At 39.3% G+C, this 11,794-nt stretch overlaps 1 protein-coding gene across 1 annotated transcript in view; it reads right to left on the reverse strand.

Annotated features, from left to right (window-relative positions):
• The window catches only part of NRG1 (neuregulin 1), a 1,019,909-nt gene that overhangs the window by 717,478 nt on the left and 290,637 nt on the right, over positions 1 to 11,794 (reverse strand). The window lies entirely within an intron of this gene.

The raw sequence follows: 11,794 nt of genomic DNA on the forward strand, positions 1-11,794 counted from the left end.
GTGTCTGGCATAAAATAGGTGCCCCCGAATTACTTAATGACTGAATGAATAGACTGGCATTTGCTGTGCTTTGGAGTTGATGGACAGGCATGAAATGCACAAACATCAGGCAGAGGAAAACTCTTGAGAAATGGACTCACAGAAGCATCATTAAGAAATGCAACGTATATGCCTTTTTTTTGTTGCTTTTGTTTTTTTCTACCAACATGAAAATTCCTACTTTGCCATAAGTTTTTAGCATCATAGAAAACAGCTTCCTAGCTCTCAAGATGCAGTTTTCCAGAACTGACAAAACAGCTGCAGTTTGAGATCTGGACTTTTCCAAAGGAGTTTCAGAGGCCAAAAGGCCCCTGTGTCACAGCCCAACCATGACTTTCTCGGCGTGAAAAACACTGTGTTAAGAGAGAGAGTTAATTTCATTCATAGATCTCCTACACAGCCCTTCAATACAAAGTCCTCTTTCTTATTGGTGGCCCTATAAATGCTGGGAGCCTTAATGAGCCTCCACTGTTTCATACATTTGGTTCAATAAAGACAAATTTACCAGGGGTCCTCAAACTATGGCCCGTGGGCCATATGTGGCCCACCAAGGACATTTATCCAGCCCGCCGGGTGTCGCCGGGTGTTTTTGCTGCCGCTGCCTGTCCTGCTTAGCAGCCGATTGGTCCCGGGCCCACAGTGCGCATGCGTGGAATGTGGCCACACTCTCCAATGGCTCTCGAACAGTCTGAGGGACAGTGAACTGGCCCCGTTTAAAAAGTTTGAGGACCTCTGTCTGTCCACACAGCCAACAAGCCACTATCAGGAACTTTTTCCTCCCAATTCTCTCCCCGCCTCAAGGCATGAAGATTTATCTTATACTGTAGCATATTTCCACATTAAGTTGTAAGTAACTGCATGGTCATGTATGGGACTTGGTATGGTACTACTGGAAAAGCACGTGACATGGGGGCTACAAGAGGCAGGTTCTGATCTGAGATTTAGGATCAACCAGCTGCATGACCTTGAACAGACCATGGGTATTTACTGGGCCCTGATTTTCTATCTGTTCTGCAGAAGGCTGGACTACCAATCCCTTCATTTGCTTTTTAATTCTAAAATCTGAGTAATTCCCAGGCTTCTGTGCAGAATACATGCTCAATAAATGAACATCCATGTGTCCATTTTTGTAAACAACTATGTCAATGTATATGAAGTAAGAATAATTAGGTGTAGAAATTATTTAGAACTAAATATTGTGAGTTAGCGTGATTTCTGTCAGACCATATGTAATACGGTCAGTAGCTAAATCTGAATTCAGTGACAAGTTTGTATCTTCAGAACCCCTGAGGAGCATGAATTCATGTTTTTACTATGAAACAGGCCAGCTCAGCATTTATTTCACAGCCAGGATACCAACAGAGTGAAAGTTTGAAAAAGATAATTGACAGCCACTCACAGGATACTCTTATTCACCCCAAGAGGAAATTACTGTGTATCTGTTTTATTTGTCAAGCATTTTATGTATGCTTCATTAGGGCAAACAAATTGGTGAATCACAGACTCAGTAAGTATAGACAGTTTCAGTTCACCCATCCATGCCTCAGTTTCCCACTGATAAAATGGGAATAATGCCAGGGGTGTTCAGCCTGAACGATCCTTGTACATACACCTCCCACTCCCTCCCCCAACCAGCACACACACACAGTTTTCAAAAAATGGCAGAGTAAGAAAGACAGTCTAAATAAATAGTTTTTTTATTTCCTTATGGACTTTTTCTGAAATGAGGAACTTAAGAAATTAGGTTTCCCACTGTGTTGAGGAAGGGAGAAGCAAAGGCGAAAAGATACAATGAGAATGCATTCACAGGTGCACCAGGGCGTTGCACATGAGGTAGTCAGGTATACTTTGAATCATATCAAATGAGCTTCCACTCTTCCTACTTGGAACCAATCAGGGCAGAGGATGGCAAGAGCAGTACGTGGTAAGACGTACTCAGGACGAATGAATACCAGACAGGGCCCCTTTCGAGAACATTAGCATCCAACACTCCAGGACATGCCATGGTCAGCTGGCTAAACTGTTCCCTTCAGAGCACCTTGACAGGGTCACGAAACGCCTCACTTCCAGAAAAGGCTCTGAATTCCCCCTGAAAACTGAAACAACATGAATAAAAAAAGGCTTTTACTGCTTGAAAAAAAAAATGATCCCAAAGTGATAATGGTATTCAATTCTAAGAATTTAATGTTTCCTGAGGTCATCATACAACATAATAAGGAAGAAATATTATGGTTTGGAGAACAAACTGCACAGGACTTTCATCTGCTGTATGAAGTTAAATTACAAAAAAAAGAAAAAGAAATAAAAAACCCTGAAAGCTAACAGATGGAAGGAATGCCACATGGGGCCAACAGGCGACATGGGAACTCCTGGAAAATCCCTGTGGCTTCTCTCTATGCAGGAATTACAAAGGGCTGCCATAAACTCACTGGTGACGGTCCAGTGAGTATAACATGGTTGAAAGAGGAAGAGTGGGGAGAGATGACTCCCATAATAAGAGGGGTAAGAAGACGTTGAGGTTCTGTGAGCAGATGTCACTCTTGCAAACATAGGTACCTGCATTCTCATATGCAATGTGACAGCAAGAACACGGTTACAGGGCAGGCAGAAAATGAGCAATGCTTCTTCCCTGGTTGGGAGAAAAGTCTTCTCTCTCTGTCCACTACCACATTTTTGCAGCTGGCTTTGGAGAAGGCATAACCCTCAAACCAAAAACCAATGCCCACTTTGATGTTGCTATACAGATAAAAGAAATAGGGTGCACATTCTTCCTGGTTTTAGAAAACCAGGAGATCACTTCTCACGAGAGTAAGGCCACTGCAAGTTCAGAGACTGGCTCTTAGAAGGAGGGCAAAGGAGTCAGGCAAATTCTCGTTGACTGGGTACAATATGTCATGTCCTGTTCCAGGTGCTAGAATTGCCCTGCAGATCAAATCAGTCAGGGGCTCTGCTCTTTTCTAATCCAAATTATATTAACTATTCTAATAACAATTATACGATGAATCAAACAAAATACAGTGATATTTAATTTATATTGATTCTATGGCAATAGGTTGAATACCTATTTGCCAAGAGTGCCAATAGGAGGCAGGCTTGTCAACACTTCTCTTTGTTTCACCAAGAGCAGACACAGGCCAAGTTGGTACGACATTCTAGGTTACTACTGAGCCCTTCTCAACACAACACTCCCAACAGCCAGTGAAAATGAATCAGTGTCAGCCCATGATTCTTGAAAACTCTGAGTTATCTTAGGTTTGACCTATGTTACCCATCTTGTTTTCTTTATTCATTTCCTTTGTGGTTTTTCTTTCTTAATATTTGTTGAAAAGTTTGAAACTCCTTGTCTCACCTATTCTGGAGGAAATTCACAAAAGGGAAGGATGTGCCTCTATTCCAGCTGGTGTTTTATAATGGAATTTGAAGAACCCAGCAATTAGGCCCTCGTCTTGGTCTTGTTCATAGCACTTGAGAGAATTCAAAGCTGAGTTTCCAGGAGGTGGGTCCCAGGGCCTGCTGTGCAGATATCTTCCTTCTCGTCCCTATTCTCATCACAGTGACATTCTTTAGGAGGGTTTGAAGTTTTGTTTCAGCAACGATGACCACTGTCTTGAAGATGCTACTTTTGGCACTTTGGTCATTGTCTTCGATCACAGAAGTGGCTGCACTTTTTTTCATTTTTCTTTTTTCAAGTGTTTTCTCTTTGGCTCTGATTGGCTTTGTCTAGGGTGTCAGTTTGCTGCCCTGCAGACTGGTGGCTTCTTGGCTAGGGTGGGAGCCTTCCTTAGTAGTAATGCCCACTTCCTGCTGCCACTTGGTGCCACTGTTCTGCTTCACCCTGCCTTCCGGTTTGTATGGGAATTTCAGATGCCTGATTGCTACCTAAGAGTTTGACCAACTGCCTTGCTTAGATCTATGGAAAGTATGTATCAAGGGCCCTCTCTTTGCTGCTGGGTTTGGCCACTGCCTTGCTTTTGTCCCTGGTTGCTGTTAGCATCGCAACCTGACTTCTCACATTGCCTTTGGCTCTACTCTCCAAGGCTACCGAGACCTGAGTACTTCTCATCACCCAACCTCCAGTTCAGATACACTTGGATTTCTCCTTTTCTTTTATGTTATTTTCCACGCCTCCAAGAAAAAAGAAGAAGAAGAAAAAAAGATGAAGGAGGCCAAGTACAGTGGCACATGGCTATAATCCCAGCTACTTGGGAGGCTGAAGCAGGAGGATCATTTGAGCCTGGGAGTTTGAGACCAACCTGGGCAGTATATAGCAAGACCCCTCTCTCTCAAAAAAAAAAAAAAAAAAAAAGAAGGAAAGAAAGAAAGAAAAGAAGGAAAAGGAGAAATAGAGGAATAAGAGGACGATGAGAAGGATGAGGAGGAAGAGGAGAAGGAAAAAGAGGAAGGAGAAATAAACTAGTTTCATGCAACTGAGGTCCCAGAGCTTTTTGCTCACTAGTCACATCCTTTCCATTTCTTTAATCCTTTTGAGTGTTTTTGGCTTTGCTTTGTATAAAGTCCTGAAGATCATCTACAACCTCTCTGTGCAATACACTCCTACAGCTTTTGTTTAACCCATCAGATAGCACACAATCACTACATACAAGTTAATTTCAGTATTATCCAAAATAAAACATAATTAGAAGAGCAATGTGCTGTGAAAATCATCATAAGAAGCATTCGAAAGCCAAGTGAAAATGCATGTGCATTATCTATGGTTTAGAGTTATTTGTGCCACCGTTCCTCTCCATTAAGGCAGAACCAAAGTTGACTTTAGCTACAATTTCATGGTCTATAACAACCACCACTGAGAACTGGGTACAGATTGCAAGTGTGTTCAAACATTTTATGAATCTTCTTCAATGTCAATATTTACTGGACTTCTTTCTGCTACGATAGCCCACCCCTGTGTTACTTCAATGTAATATACAGAGGTCGTTCTCACTAGATCCAGAATGTACCAGGTTTATTCAATGGGAAAATGCAGTTTGGAATTGGCTCAAGGAATCCTGAACTTGTGAGATGGCAGTGTATTAAGTAACTCCCTAAAGAAGCACTTTGTGGTGAATTGTAGTGGGGAAATTGTAATCAGGGATCATAGGGAAAATAGCTCAAATATAAAGGTACAGTTGCAAATAATGGGATATAGCTATACACCAGCCTAGTGTGCAGCTTTCAATGATAGAATGCTTTTTCTTGAACTGGGGCTAGCAAATGTCTTCATGTAAGTCCCCTGAAGCAGGTATTATATTTTCTACAGTTTTAAGAACAATGATAATATATGCCTCTAATCTCATGGCCTTTGCTACACTTATTGCTCCAGAATGCAAAAGCAATTCTAGCAGACATGATTAGCCCTCCTGAATATTTATGTTTTGGGTCCCCAAATTTCTACATGGTAAGATGCAAGTGTATTGCACAAACATAGGGATTAAGACCAAGTTACACAAAGAAAAGAACTTTTCTCTCTCAATGTGTTTTTAAGGTGAAATATAAACATGGCAGGAAAAAAAAAAACCAACAGTACAAAAGACCAAAGGGTAAAAGGTAAGTCTTCCTTCTACTCTTAATTAGATAAAAACATGGACAATAACATCTTCCTTGGAGCAATGTTGATTATTATTGCAATGAACATTATCTTTTAGCAGAAAAGTTTTGAAAATGATAGTCCCTTAAGTGATAAGTGAAACAGGCGGAATCCTGTTTCACTTATTTATTCACAGACATTTATAAAGTGCCTACTATGTCCTTGGCATTTTTTTCCCTTCTCCTTCTCTTCTTAGTTATGGTCACTTGCTTTGCCTGGGTATCTAGCTGTTCACAGTTCTTTAGGAGGAGCTCTGTATATAGGCAGGAAAAATGTTAACAAATTCTTGGCTAAAAACTCAGCCCAGGTTTGATCCTGTGTTTTGGCTTTAATGGTGGAGCTTTTGTCTTGCGTACTTTCTGCCCCAGTTGTGGCCCTGCTTTATTCAAATGCGTCACAGTCTGAGCCTTCATTACCTGCCCAGTAGAACAGCATGTTAATCACCATGAGCTTTGGAGACAGACTGTCTGGGCAAGAGTATTTGCTCTTTTACTGATCAGCTGTGTGACTCTAGGCAAGTAATTTAACTTCCATGTAGCTCAGTTACATCATCTGTTAAAGGGAAATACTAATAATGCCAATTTTTTCATAGTTGTGCAAGAATAAAAATCATCTTTGAGAAGACATCAGCACTATGTCTAATATCACTTCCCTGGTCATGAAAAGGACTGAGGCCCAGCACTGCTCTTGAAAATCATTGACCTGGGACCAAAGGCCAATCACTGAATCTTAGTTCCATGCTTAGGTCCTTTCTCTTTATAAGAAGCTGCTCTTAATACAGTAATTTCTCCACATCTCCAAACATTTTCTACTTCACCTACCTTCCTATCACGGCACTTCCTCGTTTCTTACTTGGACTCCCATGACGTAGAGTCCTTACTGGCACCTGCTGTCTGTTTTCACGACAATAGGCACCACATGCTACCTTGCGGATTGCACTGACTTCCTTCTTTCTCTTTCTTGCAGCCGTTTCTCCAGGATCAACTCCAATGGCTGTGGCCCCGTGGGTTGGAAAGACAGGCAGCTCCCAGTCTGACCTATCCTGCCATCCCCGTCCCACGCCTGGGGTTCCAGAGTGGTGTCGCCTACCACTAAGTTGTAACGTCACTCCTAGACAGTGGCATGCTTAGGGAAGAGCATATATCAGTTTGAAAAAAACTCAGTTTCTCCCAATATATTTTTTTACAGTAGTAATCACCTTTATTATTATTTTTTATAACTTGAGATAAAATTCATCCATTTAAAGTATACAATTCAATGGTCTCTAGTATACTCACAAAGTTGTGCAACTATCACCACAATCAATTTTAGAACATTTTCATTACTTCAAAAGGAAACTTCGTACCTATCATCAGTACTTTTCCAGTTTGCCCAACCTTCCCCTTACCCAGTAAGCAACCACTAATGTAATTTCTATTCTATGGATTAGTATAATCTGGGCATTTCATACATGGAATTACACAAGGTGTAGCCTTTTGTGTCAAGATTCTTTCATGTAGCATAATTGTTTCAAGGTTCATTCATGTTGGAGCATGCATCAGTACTTCTTTTTTTTAAATTTCAAAGTATTATAGGGGTACAAATGTTTTTGGTTACATGGATCGCCTTTGTAATGTTCAAGTCAGGGTTAAAAATGTGCCCATCACCCAGATAGTGTTCACTGTATCTGTTAGGTAGGTTTTGCTTATCCTCTCCTCCCTGCCTCCCCCCTGCATGATTTCCATTTAGATTTATTTCCCTCAATGCATACTTGTGCTAATCAGTTAGTTCCAATTTAGTAGTGAGTGCATGTGACATTTGTGTTTCCATTCTTTGGATACTTCACTTAGGATAATCGTCTCCAGTCCCATCCAATTTTTGCAAAAGACATTAAGCCATCCTTCTTTATGCCTGAGTAGTATTCCATAGTGCACATATACTACATTTTATTAATCCACTCATGAACTGAGGGGCACTTGGGTTGATTTCACAGTTTTCCAATTGTGCATTGTACTGCAATACACATTCAAGCTCAGGTGTCTTTTTGATAAAATGACTTCTTTTTCTTTGGGTAAATACCCAGTAGTGAGATTGCTGGATCAAATAGTTCAGTGAGCAATCTCCATACTGTTTTCCACAGAGGTTGTACTAATTTGCAGTCTCACCAACAGTATATAACCACTCCTTTATCTCTGCATCCATCCCAGCATCTATTCTTTTTGGACTTTTTAATAAAAGCCATTCTGATTGGGGAAGGTGGTATCTCATTGTAGTTTTTTTTTTTCCGGCATATTATGGGGGTACAGATTTTAAAGTTTCAATAAATGCCCATTTCCCCCCTTCCCCCACAAATCTGAGTTTCCAGCATGACCATCCCCCAGATGGTGCACATCTCACTCATTATGTATGTATATACCCGCCCCCTCCCCCCTCCCACCTGCCCAATACCCTATTACTGTAGTACCTGTGTGTCCACTTAGGTGCTATTCAGTTAATACCAGTTTACTGGTAAATATATGTGGTGTTTTTTTTCCATTCTTGGGATACTTCACTTAGTAGTATGGGTTCCAGCTCTAACCAGGAAAATATAAGATGTGCTATATCATCGTTGTTTCTTAGAGCTGAATAGTACACTCCATGGTATACATATACCACATTTTATTAATCCATTCTTGGATTGATGGGCACTTGGGCTGTTTCCACAGCCTTGCAATTATGAATTGTGCTGCTATAAACATTCGAGTGCAGGTGTCTTTTTAGTAGAGTGTCATTGGATCATTTGGGTAGATGCCCAGCAATGGGATTGCTGGATCAAATGGTAGATTCACTTGTATGGCTTTAAGGTATCTCCATATTGCTTTCCACAGAGGTTGAACTAGTTTGCAGTCCACCAGCAGTGTAGGAGTGTTCCTCTCTCTCTGCATCCACGCCAGCATTTGTTATTTGGAGACTTTTTGATAAAGACCATTCTCACTGGAGTTAAGTGATATCTCATTGTAGTTTTGATTTGTATTTCCCTGATGATTAGTGACATTGACTGGTTTTTCATATGTTTATTGATCATTTCTCTATCTTCTTTTTTGAGAAGCTTCGGTTTGTGTCTTTTTCCCACTTTTTAATGGAGTTGTTTGATTTTTTTTTCTTGCTGATTTGCTTGAGTTCTTTGTAGATTCTGGTTATTAGCCCTTTATCAGACATATAGTTTGTGAATATTTTATCCCATTCTGTAGGTTGTCTATTTGCTCTATTAATTATTTCCTTGACTATGCAAAACCTTTTTAAATTAATCAAGTCCCATTTCTTTTTGTTGTTGCTGTGATTGTCATTGGGGTCTTCTTCATACATTCTCTGCCTAGGCTGATATCTGAAAGAGTTTTTTCCTACATTTTCTTCCAGAATTCTTATGGTTTCATGCCTTACATTTAAGTCCTTTATACATCTTGGATTAATTTTTGTCAGTGGTGAAAGATACAGATCCTATTTAATTCTCATGCATGTAGCTATCCAATTTTTCCAGCACCACTTACTGAATTCTTTACCCCAGTGTATACTGTTGTCTGCTTTGTCAAAAATCAGTTGGTTGTATGTGGATGGTTTTATATCTGGGTTTTATGTTCCATTCTATTGGTCTATGTCTCTATTTTTGTGTCAATACCATGCTGTTTTGGTTATATGGCCTTGAAGTATAGTTTGAAGTCTGGTGATGTAATGCTTCCTGATTTGTTCCTTTTGCTGAAGGTTGCTTTGGCTATTCAGGCTCTTTTCTGGTTCCAAATAAAGCATAGAACTATCTTTCCCAGACCTGTGAAATATGAAGTTGGAATTTTGATGGGGATTGCACTGAATCTGTAAATCACTTTGGGTAATGTGGACATTTTAACAATGTTGATTCTAGTAATCCATGAGCATGATATGGTTTTCTACTTGTTGTATCACCTGCAACTTCTTTCCTCAGTGTTTCACAATTCTCTTTGTAGAGGTCTTTCACCTCCTGGGCTAAGTATATTCCTAGGTATTTTATTTTCTCTGTAGCAATTGTGAATGGTATTGAGTCTTTGATTTCACTCTCACCTTGACTCCTCCCCTCCAATACATTTGTACCCACTACCAAAGAGGTCAAACTTGCCAGGTCACCTGATCTCAATTCCCTCAGACAACCCACCTATTAAAACAGAACGACTGACCTAGAGTTGTGGAGATAACTCCTTTTGCGAAGCTCTCCTTTCTCGACCGTGACCCCTGATAGTAGAAAGTACAATAAAAGCACAAACTGTTTCATTTTACTGTGTTTGATGGTTGGAAAGTGAAATTACAAACTGTCTGTTTACCAAGCTGAAAGAGCCAAGTGTAACACCTTTGAGGATGAAATGAAAGATTTCTTTGGCAAAAAGATGAGAGGTATTATAAAATCATCTGTCATAAACAAAAACTGGCTCACCTTATTTTGCTTTGAAAGCCACCACACATGCAGAAATATTATGACATTTTATATACAAGTTAATTTATATTATGCAATAATTATTAGTTTTATTGGCTCACAAACTGTTAATATCTTACTTGTACCCAGAGGCACTCGTATATTATAACACAACTCAAAACTAGAAATTGAGATATCCAAACTGTTGAAATTAGAAAATAATAATAATATAAAAGCACAATCTATTCACTCGAAAGATCAAAACAAAAGAATTCAGCTGATCCATTTTGTTGATGAGGCCATGAGGATACCAAAATCAAGCGTTCATTTCCCTATCAAATGGCCCTACTGTTTTATCGATACAGCTTGTTCTATAGCTAAAGCCTATGATGTGTGTCTCTACTAGACACTATAAGACTTTTTCAGGGCATGGACAGATGATTGTAATCAATATCAGAAAAATAAATGTCTGAATTTATTTCTTATGTAGGAGATAGAGTACATATTCCATCAGAGATCTAGAACATTCCATCAAGTCAAATTATAATACACTGGCAATACAAGAGCAAGCAGTCACTTTTTAATCATTTCTTGTATTTGTCACTGTCTACATGATATGTTATGTCCACTTCTACTTTTGTCCCTTTTCTCCTTTAAATATAAATGAGCCTTCCCAAAGTTATATTGATTCTCTTAGAAAAGGTTTTAATACGCTAGGCCTAGCCTGTCACCTCTTTTTATATAGATATAGTTTTCCAAGCTTCAGGGAGAAAATAGATCTAAAAAGATGGCTCCTTTCCCAAAGTGCCTGAATGTAAGAGAAATGGCAGGAGACTCTAGGCTTATACCCAGCAGGCTCAGGAAGAAACAGGACTTAAATGAATTAGATATTGATTGCTTGGGTTTTTCTGAAATTTTCTTTAAGCCAAACTGGTTCCCTAGACAAGGAATTGGATTTGGACATTAAATGACAGCAAAAATAATTCTTGAAAATACAAAAACCTCAGAGTTTGAAGGTCCCTTAGAGGTCGTTCATTCTAAGCTTCACTTCTCTTCACATGTCCCTTAGTGATTTTTCAGACTGTCATTGAACACCTCTTGATAAAGAACATTAATTAGTTTATTAACTATTATTAACTAATAGCTGTATTTGCAGGGTTGGAAAACAAGGACTCTTGACTTAACTTTGGTAAGTTAATACCATAATGCCATAATACCATAATTTCTATTATTGGAAAATTACAACCACTTATTTCTTTTCTGACAATTATCCGTATGTGGCACAAAATGGAATATGACTTTCAGAACAACTGAGTAACTAGCTTTGGGATTTTATTTCAGACACTTCAAAAAGGATATGCTGAAGTTCACTGTTGCTAAGCAAAGCCTCCATCAAGCACTAGTAGAAGGAAACAGGTATGGAAAAATACATGAAAACCCAAACCCAAACATAATATGATGTTCATGGAGGTCTATACTTCCTTGGCAAGTGTAATTTAACTTCTTGAGTTTACATACTGTTATATATGTGCTGGACTAGTCAGTATGCTTCATCAAAGGATTAAGTCATTTGTGCAATTGAAAGTCAGCAAATATTATTCTAATTATTTAAATCTTAGAGTCTCAAAGCTCCTAATTTTCCCTTTATGTTTCCTTTCCTTTACCATACTCCAATCTCAGTTGGAAAAGCAAGGGTATTTCCTAACTGTGAAGAAAAGCACCCCTCATTTTGTTCTGAATAAGGATTGTCTCTAGCGAAACCAACACATGTTGTC

The sequence above is a fragment of the Microcebus murinus genome, chromosome 24, assembly GCF_040939455.1.
Source record: "Microcebus murinus isolate Inina chromosome 24, M.murinus_Inina_mat1.0, whole genome shotgun sequence".
In the NCBI taxonomy this organism is placed as follows: domain Eukaryota; kingdom Metazoa; phylum Chordata; class Mammalia; order Primates; family Cheirogaleidae; genus Microcebus; species Microcebus murinus.